Source organism: Pteronotus mesoamericanus, unplaced genomic scaffold (genome assembly GCF_021234165.1).
Source record: "Pteronotus mesoamericanus isolate MK-2021 breed Mesoamerican mustached bat unplaced genomic scaffold, CSHL_Meso_final scaffold_36, whole genome shotgun sequence".
Classification (NCBI taxonomy): Eukaryota; Metazoa; Chordata; class Mammalia; order Chiroptera; family Mormoopidae; genus Pteronotus; species Pteronotus mesoamericanus.
The window spans coordinates 17,191,021-17,206,054 of NW_026555313.1; the positions used below are offsets into that span (position 1 = coordinate 17,191,021).

A 15,034-nucleotide genomic window follows, 5' to 3' on the forward strand; every position below is an offset into this window, starting at 1 on the left:
CAAAGAAAGGAAACTACAGGCCAATTTCGCTGATGAACATAGATGCTAAAATCCTCAACAAAATATTGGCAAACTGCATCCAGAAATACATTAAATAGATTATCCACCACGATCAAGTGTGATTCATCCCAGGCATGCAGGGATGGTTCAATGTAAGCAAATCAGTAAACGTGATACATCACATAAATAAGAGAAAAGACAAAAACCACATGATCATCTCAATAGATGCAGAAAAAGCATTCGATAAGGTACAGCACCCATTTATGATCAAAACACTCAGCACATGGGAATAAATGGGGCATTCCTCAACGTAATAAAGGCCATATATGAAAAACCTACAGCCAATATCATACTCAATGGGCAAAAACTGAAAGCTTTCCCACTGAGATTGGGAACACGACAAGGATGTCCGCTCTCACCGCTTCTTCTCAACATCATATTGGAAGTCCTAGCCACAGCGGTCAGACAAGAGAAGGAGAGAAAAGGCATCCAAATAGGAAAGGAGAAAGTAAAACTATCATTGTTTGCAGATGACATGATAGTGTACATAGAGAACCCTGTAAACTCTACCAAAAAACTCCTCAACCTAATAAGTGAATTTGGCAAAACAGCAGGATATAAAGTCAACATTCAGAAATCAAAGGCATTTTTGTACACAAGCAATGAAATAGAGGAAGAAGAAATCAGAAAAAAAAATACCATTCAATATAGCAAGAAGAAAAATAAAGTACCTAGGAATAAATTTAACCAAAGAGGTAAAAGACATGTATGCTGAAAACTATACAACATTGAAGAAAGAAATTAAGGAAGACACAAATAAATGGAAACATATACTGTGCTCATGGATTGGAAGAATTAATATCATCAAATGTCCATACTACCCAAAGCAATTTATAGATTCAATGCAGTCCCTATTAAGATACCAATGACGTATTTCACAGAAATAGAACAGACATTTCAAAAATTTATATGGAACCATAAAAGACCCCGAATAGCCTCAGCAATTTTGAGAAAGAAAAACAAAGTAAGAGGGATCACAATACCGGACATCAAACTGTATTAGAAAGCCACTATACTCAAAACAATCTGGTACTGGCACAAGAAGAGATCCATAGACCAGTGGAACAGAATAGGAAGCCCAGAAATAAGCCCAGGTCTATGTGGGCATCTAATATTCGACAAAGGGGGCAGAAGCATAAAATGGAGCAATAACAGCCTCTTCAACAAATGGTGTTGGGAGAGCTGGATGGCTACATGCAAAAAATTGAAATTGGATCATCAGCTGATACCATACACAATAATAAACTCAAGACGGATAAAAGACTTAAATATAAGTTGCAACACCATCAAAGTCCTAGAGGAGAACATTGGCAGGAAACTCTCAGATATCTCACGCAGCAATTTTTTCACTGATATGTCTCCTAAAGCAAGGGACATAAAGGAAAGTATAAACAGGTGGGACCTCATCAAAATAAGAAGCTTCTGCATGGCTAAAGAAAACATCAGCAAAATGAAAAGGGAGCCAACCATATGAGAAAATATATTCGCTAATGATACATCAGATAGAGGTTTGATCTCCAAGATATACAAAGAACTCACTCGACTTTACTCCAAGAAGACAAACGATCCAATCAAAAAATGGGCAAAGGACCTGGGCAGACGCTTTTCCAAGGAGGAGATACAGAGGGCCAGAGGCATTTGAAAGGATGCTCAGCATCACTAGCCATCAGAGAAATGCAGATCAAAACTACCATGAGGTACCACCTCACACCGGTCCGAATGGCCATCATAAACAGATCCACAAACAACAGGTGCTGGCGAGGCTGTGGAGAAAAGGGAACCCTAGTACACTGTTGGTGGGAATGCAGACTGGTGCAGCCACTATGGAAAGCAGTGTGGAATTTCCTCAAAAAGCTGAAAATGGAACTGCCTTTTGATCCAGTGATTCCCCTGCTGGGACTATACCCTAAGAATTCCAAAACGTCAATTCAAAAGAACCTATGCACCCCAGTGTTCATAGCAGCACAATTTACAATAGCCAAGTGTTGGAAGCAACCTAAATGCCCATCAGTAGATGATTGGATCAAAACATCATGGTGCATATACACAATGGACTACTACGCAGCCAAAAGAAAAAGAGAACTACTAATCTTCGAGACAGCATGGATGGAACTGGAGAGCATTATGCTAAGCGAAATAAGTCAGGGGGCGAAAGACAAATACCATATGATCTCACCTATAAGTGGAACCTAACCAACAATACAAAGATGCAAGGAAAATAAGACCAGCAACACTGAAAAGAAAAGAAATCAACAGAGACAAGAGGGAAGGAGGGAGGCGGGGTGGGGAAAGGAAGGGAAGGGGAAAGTCAAGGAACATCTAGAAAGGACTCATGGACAAAATGGAAGGGGAAGCGCTGAGGGAGGGAAGGAGGGAGGGGGCAAGGGAAAGTGGTGGGGGGTAGGCAGAGACAAATGTATTTGAAAAAATAAATAAAAAAAACAATTTTACTATAGGCTAATTGATATAAACAAGAGTTAAATTCTTATAGCATCTCATCAACATTATAACTAAATGACATTGAACAAAACAAGGTTATTTGAGGACTTGATATATCAATTCATATAACTATACATAATTTATGTATCATTTTATATAAGCCAAGATTTTAAAAGAAAGAGAGAAAAATTAATGGTTCGTTTTGTTTGCCAAGAAAATGATATCTGGACTGCATTCTTGAAGGATAACAGAAGAGTTTATATAAACTATCTTTTAGTTCCTTGAATAAAGGACTTAACCACCTTGCTACATGGTGAGTGAATTAATGAATAGCAGAAAATTTGCAAAAACTGAAAAGAAACCATGGGATAATGGAATATATTTACAATCATATATTACTGCAGAAGTCAATGAGATGCCAGGGTCAAATTGGAGGGGTCGTTTCTGGTTGTTAAAAATAGATAATCCATGACGTACACAAATTCTTCCAGAGAATAGGAAGAGAGAGAGTTCAACTAGTTTTAGAAGATTAGTGTAACCTTGATACCTAAACTGACAAACATTGCAGAAGACAAAATTACATATCAATTTTATGGAAAATATGTATGCAAAATTTCTAAAGATAACATAAAAAACTTGACCTTAGTAATTTTTAAAACAAAAACTGCTGTTCAAATATAACTTATCTCAGAAATTTAAAATTGTCAACATTAGAAAATCTATCAGTAAATTTTGTATTACATATTAGAAGAGTAGAAATACATAATTATCTCAATAAGTGCAGAAAATGTATTATTAAAAATTCAAAATAAGTTATGATTAAAAACTTCTAGCAAAAAGATGGAATTTTAATTTGCAAACTTTCAATCCAATGAATGTTATCTGCTAAAACCTATTGCAACTATCATGCATGCTTGTGAAGTTTTTAAAACATTCTCATTATAATCAAGGTATCCACTATTTAGTTGGACTGGTGGTCTTAATTCAATAAGATGAGAAAGTAAAATCAGATAGAAGGTTTGGAATTGGTAAGAGAAAATTTCATTATTTACAGAAGATATGATCGTTTATATAGAAAATCCATATGACTCTACTCTCAGGACATAGCAAAACTGCATGTGTTTGAAGATTAATCTGCCAGGGTATCTTAAACTTGTGAATATATTTTAAAAGGAGGAAATATACCTTTAACAATGTTCCTAATTTTTAGAGTACATCACAATTCTTCACAGGCTGAGCGTGAGATAGACAAGGGATATCATAGTGAATACATCATCATCAATGTGGTTGGCAAAATCAGCTGACTATGATAAACAGAGTCAAACTTTAAAGAAACAAGATTTTTTAAAATTGGTTTTAGAGAAGGACGAAGAAAAGAGGGGAAATGGGGGGGGGGGAGAGGAGAAACATTGATTTGTTTTTCTATTCATTCATGAACTCATTGTGTTGATTCTTGTCTGTGCTCTGACTGGGGATCGACCCCTCAACCTTGGCCTCTTGTGATGATGCTCCAATCAACCAACCTACCCATGCAGAGCCCTTACAACAAATATTCTTACAAATTTAGTTTTCATAATAAGCATATTTCTGCCTCAAAATTAAAAGCTAATAGTCCCTAGAATAAGTGAAACAAATATTTAAATATTATAGTAAGCTTTTTGGCTTTTTTTTACACTGCTTCTTAAAATACACCTTTTTTATTTCCTTCAAAGTGAATTTTTTCTTTAACGTGTTGTGAATTCATCAAATATAATCACTTAGGATTGTTTTTACTATCTCAACTAGCATGGACAAATAAATTTACAGACATTATTTTGAATGTACAGAGTCTTCTTTAGTTATCATAATTTTACTTAAGGAGTTATGTCATCTGTGTTGTACAGTTAACACTTTCAGGAATTTATGGTATAGTTCATGGGACTAGATTCTGACCCTGACCCTGAAGTCTCGTTTTGAGCTCTGCTCCCAGCTTACTAGCAGTTGGGCCAGCCAACCTAGCCACCCAAGGCTCCACACATCCATAAATGTTACATTACAACCTGTCCTACCTACATAACAGGCTTCTTGTACACACTGACTAGGTTAATATATGTAAAACCTTTTCAACAACTATATAAAGTACTATAAAATGACAATGACAGATGAGTCAGTGACGTAAACCACCAAAATAATTTTTTCAACTTCATGCCTATTATCAAAGCTTTTAAATGGGACAGCTTAAATAAAGTAGTCACTAAGTAAATGGAAACTATATTGCCCACACTATGGTCCTATACTGTATACTGAGTCTAAATTTTGGAAAAACTTAATTCATTTTAGAGGAAAAAAATCTGACCTAAGATATACGTGTTTATACAATCTATAACCACTAATTCAAAAATAGGGTTTTTTCCCCTCACTGAGAGTATACTCTTCAATAGGACTGTATTTGAGTAAGAATTCCACACAAATAGACTATATACCCTTAACACAAGAAAGGAAGGACTATTTTACATTACACAGAACAAACAGTCAGTTGGTTCAATCGCGATGGGTTGCCCTTCCAACCAAATACTTATTTTTTATATTTATTACAAACGTTGTAGTCAGTTCAGTTTATGCCAACGATAATACACAGTTCTAACATTTAGCAGTGTCAAGCACACCTAACTGTTTCCATAGAGATATGGGATGTGGTCTTCATTTCAGAGGTGCAGAAGTGACTGAATTACTATCTGTTCTTTTATGTTTCAACTAACCATTCGATTGTCTCATCAAGGCCATTGCCTTTGGTTGCTGAAGTTTTGAATATCTGCAATTTTCAGTCTTTCAAGGCAGGTAATCCCAGTGAATTTGCCATCTCTGAGGGAGTCATGGCCTGTTCCATGTACTGTTTATTTGCAAACACCACCATAATGGCTTTTCTCAGCTCTTCTTGCTCCAACATGGCAAATAACTCTGATTTGGAAATGCTGATTCGGTCTCTGTCACAACTGTCTACTAAATAAATGACTGCATCTGTGTTTGAATAATAGCATCTCCAGTATGGCTGATACTGGTCTGCCCTCCTAAATCCCAGACTTGGAATTTAAGGTTTTTGTATGTTACTGTCTCAACATTGAATCCAATAGTAGTAATGACTTCTCCAACCTGTAATCTGTACAATATTGTAGATATTCCCAGTCCATCTATTCTCAAAATTAAAATCCTCATTTCCGGGTTCCAAAGAAACTTGAAAATATATTTGAGAAAAAGCCACCTATGATGAATCCTGTGTCCACCTTCTTCGATCGCCGGAGACAGGCACCGCCCTCGGCAACGACTCCTGCTTGAATTCCGGTGCCGCCACCTTCTGCTGGCCTCAGACTCCGGCTCGGGCTCAGAGGCGATTTCAGCTTTTTAGCTTTCTTAGAAAATAAATTTAGAGAGACACTCAACTTTATTCTGAGAAGATTAGATTAAGTACACATTTAACTTAAATTGTAATGTAACATACTTGTAAATATTCATAAACCTTTCCTTATCGTCTAGGAGTATATGCTATCTAGTTGAGTATTTGTCTTTTGAAAGCACATAAATCAATATTCTACTTTTCAGACTTTCTACTTGACTTGCCAACCAAAGCATGTACTTTTTATATTGCAGTATTATTTATAAACATGATTAAAGAATATGGAGCTTAACATTTATGTTTCCACACATTTGATAAACCATTTAAAACAATAAACAGAGTTTATCAAGTTTTCTGGGTAAAATGTTATATAGAGCCCAATACAATTTCTACAGAGTACATTAGTGACCAATCAGTGAAAAGATAATAAACAAAATAATCTCATTCTTGATAGCAAAACAACTATAAAGTTACCTAGAAATAAATATAAGAAAAATATATTACTGTTATGGATCATATTGTATCTCTCAAAAAGTATGTTGAAAACTACCAGTAAGATCACAGCAAACTTACAGCATAAACAGGGATAATTTGTAACAACAAAAACATAAGAGACATGGGTAAAGGTCTGAATTTGCAAAGGAGATAGAGATCAAATGCATTCAAAAGAAAAACGACTACTGTATTTATGAAACTTTTTTCCATAAATCTAATGGTGATTACACATAAAAAACCCAAAACTGAGAAACGTAACTTAAAAAAAAAGGGATACAAAGAGAAAAAAGCATGGAATTCCACCACAAAAACAACATATGGAAACATAAAGGAGAAAAATCAATGGAGGCACAGAGCTATCAGAAAACAAAAGACAAAATGGCCATAGGAAATCCTCATATATCAATAATTACCCTACATGCAAATGGATTGAATTCACCAATAAAAAGGCACAGGGTAGCAAACTGTACCAAAAAACCAAACCAAACCATGTATTGCCTTTAAGAGACATGTATATACTGCAAAGACAAAAATAGGCTCAAAGTAAAAGGGTGTAAAATGATTCTCCAAGCAAATAGCAGCCACAGAAAAGCAGATGAAGCCATACTTATCCTAATAAAATAGATTTCAGGATAACAAATGAAACAAGACACAAAGATGAGCACTACATCAAGAAGACATAACACTTATCTATATATATGCACCCAAGCAGAGAGCACCAAAATATATAAAACTACTTTTAACGGAACTAAATGGAGAAACTGACAAAAACACAATCATAATATGGGACCTAAACACTTCATTGACAGCTTTAGATAGATCATCCAAACAGAAAATCAATAATGAAGTATTAATTTTAAATGACACATTAGATCAAGTGGGCATAATTGATGTTTACAAAGCCTTTTATCCCAGAACATCAGATTATATATACATTACATTCTTCTTCACTGCACATGGAACAGTCTCAAGGATAGACCATATGTTGCATCACAAAAGCAGCCTCAACAAATTTAAGAAGATAGAAATTGTACCATATTCCCCATTTACAATGCTTTCAAATTAAAAATTAACTGCAAAAGGAGGTAAAAAAAAAAACTTTAGAAATCTGTGGATATTAAACAACATAGTATTAAAAATGATTGAGTCTAAAAATAATTAAAGGTAAGAATAATAAAAGATATATAGAGATAAACAAGAACAACAATATGACATATCAAAACTTTTGGGATATAGTGAAAGCAGTAGTAAGAGGGAAGTTTATATCATTATAAGCCTATTTTAAGAAACAAGAGAAATCCAAGTAAACAGCCTAATGTTCTATCTTAAAGAACTGAAAAAGGAAGAACAAAAGCAACCCAAAAGTCAGCAAAAGAAAGGAAATAATAAAAATCAGAGCAGAACTGAATGAAATAGAGAACAAAAAGACAGTACAAAAATTAATACAATGAAGAGCTGGTTCTTTGAAAAGATTAATAAAATTAACAAATCCCTGGCTGGAATCACTAAGGAAAGAGGAGAAAAGACTCATATAAACAAAATCACAAAAGAAAAGAAGATACCACAGACATCACAGAAATACAAAGAATCATACTAGAATCCTATGAAAGACTATATGCAACCAAATTCAATACCTTAGAAGAAATGAGTAAGTTATTAGATATTTATAACCTTCCTAGGCCGAATCATGAAGAACTCAAAAATCTAAAGAGACTGATCAACAGTAAGGAAATTGAAACAACCATCAAAAACTTCCCCAAAATAAAAGTCCAGGACCAGATGGTTTCATTAGTGAGTGCTACCAATCAAAAAAAAAGAAAAAAGATGCCTGTCCTTCTTAAACTCTTCAAAAAAATTGAAAAAGAGACAATACTTTCTGATACATTTTATGAAGCCAACATAACACATATAACCAATCTGGCAAGTATAACACACACACAAAAACCACAACAGATCAATATCTCTGATAAATACAGATGAAAAAATCCTAAACAAAATACCAAAAAAGTAAATACAGCAATATATTTAAAAAAATACATCACAATCAAATGGAGTTCATTCTGGGGTCACATGGATGGTTCAATATATGCAAATCGATCAATGTAAAATATCACATTAATTTAAAAAAGATAAAAATAACACAATCTTATCAGTAGATGCAGAATAAAGCATTTGATAAGATACAACATCTATTATGATTAAAATACTAATTAAAATAGGCACCTCAACATAACAAAGGTCATATAAGACAAACCCTCAGCTAATATCATACTCAATGGTGAAAAACTGAAAACTTTTCCTCTAAAATCAGGAACAAGACAAGGATGTCCCCTCTTACCACTCTTATTCAAAGTAGTACTGGAAGTTCTAGCCAAAGCAATTAGGCAAGGAAAAGAAATAAAAGGTATCTAAATTGGGAATGAAGAAGTAAGTGTCACTTTTTGTAGATGACATGATTTTTTATACAGAAAATCTCAAAGACTCAACCAAATAACTATTAGAATAAACAAATACAGTAGACTTGCAGGATACAAAATCAATGTACTAAAAAATCCACTGCATTCCTATATATATACCAGTGATTTTAAACTGATGTGCCACAGAAATTTTTAAAACATGCAATAGCTGACTAGTAAGGGTCACTAACCTCCTTTTCTTTAGATTGTTAAAAAAAAAAAAAAAGTGACAACAGCCAACACAATAGCTATCCATTTTGAATGAATAAAAATTATACCTATTTTTGTTATATCTGCAAAAAATATATTTTTGGTGTGCCATAGAATTTTAGTAATTAGTTTATGTGTGCCATAAGATGAAAGAAGTTGAAAATCACCACTATATACTAACAATAAAATTTCATAAAAATAAATGGAAAACAAACAATTCCTTTTGTAATTGCAATAAAATATGGAAACAAGAAACAGACTGACAATGACTAGAGAGGAGGGGGGTGGATAAGAGAGGAAAGAAGGGGAAGAGTCTAGTCAAGGAACAGGTATAAATGACCTATGGACATGGTGATTAACTGTGGGAGTCGGGGGTGGGCAGGGTGGGGAAGAGCAACAGGAGAAAAATTGGACCAGCTGTAATAGAAAAAACATAAATAGAAGTGGAAAAAAATACTTAGGAACAAACTTAACAAAGGACATGAAGGACCTATATAGTGAAAACTGCAAAGTATTATTAAAAGAGATTGAAAAAGACACAATGAAATGGAAAGATATTCCACGTTCATGGATTGGAAGAATCAGCATAGTTAAAATGTCCATATTACCCAAAGCAACATACAGATTTAATGCAATCTCCATCAAAATCCTCATGATATTTTTAAAGAAATAAAACAAAAAATCATCAGATTTGTATAGAAACACAAAAGACTCTGAATAGCCAAAGCAATTTTCAGTAAAACAAACAAACAACAACAACAAAAAGGAAGCTGGAAGTTCACACAATCTGACTTCAAATTATACTACAGAGCAAAGATAATCAAAACAACATGGAATTGGCAGAAAAACAGACACACAGGCCAATGGAACATAATTGAGATCCCAGAAATAAAACCACATATATATGGACAAATAACTTTTAATAAAGAAGCCAAAAACATACAATGGAGAAAAGAAAGCTTCTTTAATAAATGGCAGTGGGAAAATTGGAAAGCCACACCCAAAAGAATGAAACTAGACTACAGTTTGTCTCCATGTACAAAAATTAATTCAAAATGAGTCAAAGGCCTAAATATAAGATCTGAAACAGTAAACTACCTAGAAGACATTGGTACTAAATTTATGGACCTTAGTCTTATAGATTTTATGAATTTGACCCCAAAGACAAGGGGAATAAAGGCAAAAATAAATGGATGGGACTATATCAAACTAAAAAGCTTCTGCATAGCAAAAGAAACTGCCAACAAAACAAAAAGACAAACAACTAAATCGGAGAAGATATTTGCAAATAACAGCTCTGACAGGGAATTAATGTCCAAAATATATGAAGAACTCATATAACTCAACACCAAGCAAACAAACAATCCTATTAAAAAATGGGCAGAAGATCTGAAAAGACACTTCTTCCAAGAAGACATAGAAATGGCCAACAGATATATGAAAAGATGCTTAACTTCATTAGCCATTAGGGAAATGAAAATCAAAATTACCGTGAGATACCACCTCATGCCTGTTAGAATGGCTAAATTATAAACAAGAAAAGTAGTAACAAGTGTTGAAGACGTTATGGAGAAAAAGGAACCCTCATTCACTGCTGGTGGGAATGTAAATTGGTACAACCACTATGGAAAACAGTATGGAGTTTCCTCAGGAAATTAAGAATAAAATTACCATATGACCCAGTGATCCCTCTCCTGCATCTACCAAAAAAACTGAAAACATTTATTTGCAAAGATATATGAACCCCTATGTTCATTGCAGCATTATTTTCCATGGCCAAAGTGTCCTTTGATAGATGATTGGATAAAGAAGTGTTGCATATATACAACAGAATACTACTCAGCCATAAGAAAAGATGAAATACTGCCATTTGTGACAACATGGATGGACCTTGAGAATATTATGCTAAGTGAAGTAAGTCAATCAGAAAAAGCTAAGAATCATATGATTTCACTCATATGTGGAATATCAAACTGAAACTCATAGACACAGACAACAGTATGATGGTTACCAGAGGGACAGGAGGGGGAGTAGTAAAGGGTAAAAAGGGCCAAAAATGTGGTGATGGAAGATGATTTGACTTTGGGTGGTGGGCACATCTTGCAATGTACAAATCATGGATTATGGAAATGTACATTTGAAATTATATAGTCTTATTAACCAATATCACCCCAATAAATTTAACTAAAAATAAAAATAATACTTTCAAAAAGGAAAAAAAACATGTTGAAGCCCTCACCCCAATACCTCAGAATGTGACCTTCTTTAGAAATTGGGCCATTACAACGTAATTAGTTAAAATGAAGTTATACTGGAATAGAGTGGGTCCTTAATCCAATATGAATGGTATCCTTATAAGAAGAGGAGAGATATAAGGAGGAGAATGCCATGTGAAGACACAGATAGAGAAGGAGGAAGATGGGGGCAGAGATGGGGGCCAAGTGACAATGGAGGCAGAGATTAGAGTTACACCACCACAAGCCAAGGAATGCCTGGGGCTACTGGAAACTGAGAGGTGAAGAATTCTACCCTAGAGGCACTGGAGGGAGCATGGACCTGCTAAGACCTTGATTTCAGAGTTCTAGACTCAAGAACTGTAAGAATAAATTTCTGTTGTTGAAGTCATGCAGTTTGTTACAGCAGCTCTAGGAAACCAATACAACTGCCTTCAATGAAGGGAAGACGCCACAATGACAAAGTCATTCTTTCATTCATGAAGTATATATTGAGCTCCTATATGCTGGAGACTATGCAGTTAACAAAACGGACTAAAATCTCTGTCCTCGGGGAGTTTCCAGTGTAGATGTTAGTTTTTTTTAAATTTAATTAAATTTATTGGTGTAACATTGGTTAATAACATTATATAAGTTTCAGGTGTACAATTCTATACTATGTCATCTCTATACATGTACTAGATTGTGTGCTCACCAAAGTCTAATCTCCTTCTGTCACCATATATTTAACTCCTTTATCCTCTTTGTCTTCCCTGCATCTCTCTTTTCCTCCAGTAACCATCATACTGTTGTCTGTGTCTGTGAGTTTCAGTTTTATATTCTACATGAGTGAAATCATATGGCTCTTGTCCTTTTCTGTCTTCACTTAGCATGATACTCTCAAGATCTATCCACATTGTTATAAATGGCAATATTTCATGTTTTCTTATAGCTGAGGAGTATTCCATTGTTTGTATGTACCACATATTCTTTATTTAATCCTCTATCAAATGATATTTAGGTTGCTTCTATGTCTTGACTATTGTGAATGATGCTTCAGTGAACATAGGGGTACATATATCTTTATGAATAACTGTTTTCAAATTTTTCCAGTAGATACCCAGAAGACAAATTGCTGGGTTATATGGTGGTTTTATTCTTAATTATTGAGGAACCTCCACACTGTTTTCCATAGAGGCTTTTTACATTCCCTCTAGATGTTTGTTTGAAATATAGATTCCAACATTTATATTGAGAGTTCTAAGGATAGCAAAAAAAAAAAAAAAAAAAAAAAAAATATATATATATATATATATATATATATATATATAGCATTGGTGTAAGACTAGACAAATAAATAAATGGAACTTAATAGAAAATCAGAAACAAACTCATATACATATGGGAACTTGACATATAGTAGATGTGGGGATTATTAATAAATAAGGAATAAGTGAATTACTTTGTAAGTGAAGTTGAGACAATTGATTATACATGATAAAAGGCATAAATATAACCTAAAGTATATAATTTAAAGCCATTGGGAAAAAATATGGTATATTGTTTTTAGAAACTTGCATGAGGTGAGATTTTCTTAATATGCACACAGAGACAGAAATTTTTTTAAGGACAGATAAATTTAACTGTAACATTTAAAACTATACCAAAGACATACAAAAATTAAAAATATAAACAGGAAGAAACTATTAAAACACACAAAGAGTAGGATGGCATCCAACATATATAAAGAGATTTTATTAATTAATAATAATAAACCATAATTGAATAACTGGAATATAAAACTTACAGAAGAAATATCAATATATGAATTGACACTCAAGTCAATAGTAATTAGAGAAATTCAAATAAAAAAGAAAACACTATTCCACCCATCCATCAAATTAGGAATATTTTAAAATATGATGGTTATATTGAATATTGGGGGTAAGTATTGTGTATTAGTTTTCTATTATTGCCAAAACAAATTGCTACAGATTTAGTGATTTACAGCAAGCCAGATTTATTATCCTACAGTTCTAGAGGCCAAACATCCAATATGTGTCTCACTGGGCTAAAATTAAGGTATTTAAAGTTCTGGGCCGGGTAGTTTTTGTGCATTTTTCAGCTTCTGAAGCCTCTCTCTGGTCCTTGTATTTCAGAACTAGCAACAGAGTGTCAACTTTTTCTCATGCTGACATCTCTTTCTGACCACAGCCAGGGAAGATTCTCTGCTTTTAAGAATGCATGTCATTAGTTTGGGCCCACCTGGGTAATTCAGGATATCTCCCCATCTCAAAGCGTTAGCTAATTAGCAACCTTAATTGTGTCTGCAAACTTATTTTGGTTTCACTGCAGTATGTGTGCGTGCGTCCACATCCATCACAGCAACTTTCCTTGTGCTCTTGTGTCATGTCCTTTTCTCACCCCTCCCACTCCTGCCTCTCCCCTCTCTAGACAACCATTGGCCCACTTTCAGACGTTGTAGATTAGTCTGCATCTAGAATTTTATATTAATGAAATCATACAGTATGTAATTTTTTTAACTTCTTTTGCACAGAATTATTTTGTGATTCATCATGCTGTCTGAAGCAATAGTTCACTCCTTTCTATTCCTGTGTAATTTCCCATAGAATATCACAATTTGGTTATGCATTCTTATGTTAATGGACAGTTGTTTCTATTTTGGGGGGCATTACAAATAAAGCTTATATAATCACTGGAATACAAGTCTTTGTATGGTCATAAGCTTTCATTTTTCTTGGATAAATACTTAGCAGTGAAATGACTGGATCGTATGGTATAGATATACCATTAACTTTATAAGAAATTTTTAGTTTTCCAACATAATTATATGATTTTTGTATTTGCAACAGCAGTGTACGAGAATTTGTTTCTTCATATTTTGCCAAACACCTGGTATACATAGTATGGTTACTCTTTTTAGCCATTCAAATAGATGTGTACCTCATTGTAGTTTTAATTTACATTTCCTTAATGACTAATAATGTTGACTTGAATTCTTTTAAATATGTTAAAGATTGTTTCATGGTCCAGAATATAGTCTGTCTTGGTAAATGTTCCACGTACACTTGAAAGGAGTGTGCATTCTGGTTTTATTGGCTGGAGTGTTCTATAAATCTTAGGTGGATTGACATGCTTGATAGTATTGTTTAACTTTTCTAGATCCTTACAGATTTTATGTTGAGAAGGGTATTGAGATTTCCCATTATAATTGTAGATTTGCCTACAATTTTTTAATTTTTGATTCATGTATTGTTAAGTTCTGTAAGTACATGCTCACATGTTAAAATTGTGTCCTCTATATGACTCAACCAGCTTATAATTATAAAGTGAATTTTTTAATTAATCCTTGTTAATATGCTTTGCAGTGAGGTCTGCTATGATATCAATATAACTATTCCATTTCTCTTTTCATTACTGTTCACATATAGTTCCCATGAAATAATAAAGAATAAATAATAGATTATTTTTAAGCTATTTTTCTCCTTAAATTTAAAGTCATTTTCTAGTAGGCAGCATATTGTTAGGCCTTGCTTTTTTATTCAATAGACTATCTCTGCCTTTTAATTGGAGTTTTTAGACTTATTTAATGTGATTATTGATACAGTTAGTTTAAATCTATCATTTTGCTATTTATTTATCCCAGCTGTTTCTTTTTTTCCTTTTCTTCTTTTAAAGCCTTTTGATTTCATTGAGTATTTTTTAATTATTCCATCTTCTCTCTTTTATTGGCTTTTTATCTATAACTTTTTTTGTTACATAGTGATTGC

The 15,034-nt window shown here is 33.6% G+C and overlaps 1 pseudogene; it reads right to left on the bottom strand.

The window, feature by feature from the left end:
- Positions 1-5,209: 5,209 nt before the first annotated feature.
- Positions 5,210-15,034, bottom strand: part of LOC129086135 (ADP-ribosylation factor-like protein 1) — a 39,400-nt pseudogene continuing 29,575 nt past the window's right edge.